This window comes from Corvus brachyrhynchos, unplaced genomic scaffold (assembly GCF_000691975.1).
Source record: "Corvus brachyrhynchos isolate BGI_N302 unplaced genomic scaffold, ASM69197v1 scaffold30, whole genome shotgun sequence".
NCBI lineage: Eukaryota > Metazoa > Chordata > Aves > Passeriformes > Corvidae > Corvus > Corvus brachyrhynchos.
Genome location: NW_008235742.1, coordinates 435,273 through 437,156, shown reverse-complemented (window position 1 = coordinate 437,156; position 1,884 = coordinate 435,273). Strand labels below are relative to the sequence as shown.

At 60.0% G+C, this 1,884-nt stretch overlaps 1 non-coding gene across 1 annotated transcript in view; it reads right to left on the bottom strand.

Moving 5' to 3' along the window:
- Window positions 1-1,884, bottom strand: part of LOC103623863 — a 9,048-nt gene that overhangs the window by 377 nt on the left and 6,787 nt on the right. The window lies entirely within an intron of this gene.

Below are 1,884 nucleotides of genomic sequence, written 5' to 3'. Positions count from 1 at the left end.
GGTGGTGGGGGGGGTGTTGGGCTCTGCTCCCAGGGAATGAGGGATGGGGTGAGAGGGAACAGCCTCAAGCTGTGCCCAGGGAGGGTCAGGGTGGACATCAGGGGGGATTTATTCACTGGAAGGACAGTCAGGCAGGGAATGGTGGAGTTGCCATCCCTGGAATGGTTAAAAAAACGTGTGGATGTGGCACTTGGGGACACGGGTTAGGGGTGACTCGGCTGTGCTGGGTTAAGGGTTGGGCTTGATTATCTTGAAAGGCTTTTCCAGCCTAAATTATTCCAGGATTCCATTCCAGAGAGGGACAAATGCTGCTGGGGGGCCACCCCGGGTGACAAATCACAGCCCAGGGGACATCCTGGATGACAGATCACGGCCTGGGGGTCACCCCAAGAGACAGATCACAGCCCAGGGGACATCCTGGATGACAGATCACAGCCTGGGGGATGCCCTGAGTGACAAATCACAGCCCAGGGGACACCTTGGGTGACAAATCACAGCCTGGAGGGACATCCTGGGTGACAGATCACAGCCCAAGGGACGCTCCAGGGACCTTTCTGGGCTTCTCTGCCTTGAAAGAAGGGGATTTTGGGACTGTGGGGAAGGATTTTTGCTGGGAAAACCTCCTGGTTTGGGGATTAGGAGGTGATGGGGGCTGCAGGGACAAGGGTGACGCCACATCCCGCAGATCCCAGCAGGAAGCAAACACGGAAGAGAGGCGGGTGGTGAAATCCTGCTCCAGTATCCAACACCAACACCCAGCAAAACCCCATCAGCCCAGTGCCACCACAGCCCAGTGCCATCATCAGCCCAGTGCCGCCCAGTGCCACCACCCCAAAACATTGCCAGCCCAGTGCCACCAGCAGCCCTGAGCCATCATCCTCCCAGTGCCACCACAACTCAGTGCCACCATGGCCCAGCGCCACCGCCCCAAAAGATCATCAGCCCAGCACCACCAGAGCCCAGTGCCACCACCCCAAAACCCCGTCAGCCCATTCCAGTAGGACACTGGCCACCAAAACATTCCCAGAGGCTGTGCCAAGGCACATCCCAACCCCACCACAGCCCCTCGAAGCCCCGTGTCACCCCCTCCCTGTGTCACCTTCCCATGCCAACCCCAGCCCCTCATTAGCACCGTTTGCTCATTAATGACCCACCTCCCAGTCAGGAGCTTTTCCCACCCCATGACACCACTTCTCCTTCCTCCCACACTTCCCCCGGGCTCATGTGACAATCCCTCCTGTCCCCTCTTCTGTCCCCTCTCTCGGGACGTGCAGCCCAGGGTGGGGAACACCCACAGTGGGACCCCCCGAACCCCTGCAGCCCCCTGAGCCATCCCAGGGGTGACGGACATGGGATCACTGTGGGATATTCCAGAGGGTGGAGTTTACCAGGTGAGAGAGCACCTGGAGAAGCAGAGGGATGGAGACCCCGACTGCTCCGCTGGGCACTGAGAGGTGTCTGAGCTTCCCTTTAAAACAACAAAAAAAGGTCACTATTAACTCAGACACCGAACTGCCGTCCCAAAAAAGCCAGGAAGGATCCAACAGCTTCGGCAAAGCACTGGAGAGGCCTCGGTTCAGCGCAAAGTGAACCCCCGGGAGCCTGTTCCCCCCGGGCACTGCAGGGAGAGATGGGGAAACTCAGAGAGCCTCAGGAAAAGCGGCTTTGTCCCGGAGCCAGCTGCGGAACCCTGCAGCGGCCCAAATTTCCCCTCATTTCCAGAAGGTCTGGGCTGAGATTTTCGGGCTTTCCTTCCTACGTCCCAAAGGCAGCGGGAGGCACAGCCCAGCCCAGCATTTGGGGGTTTCGGCACTCGGAGCCCCCGCGGGACCCCCGTGCTGCGACCCCCCGGTCCCGCGGGGGCGCTCCGGGGGTCGGGATGTG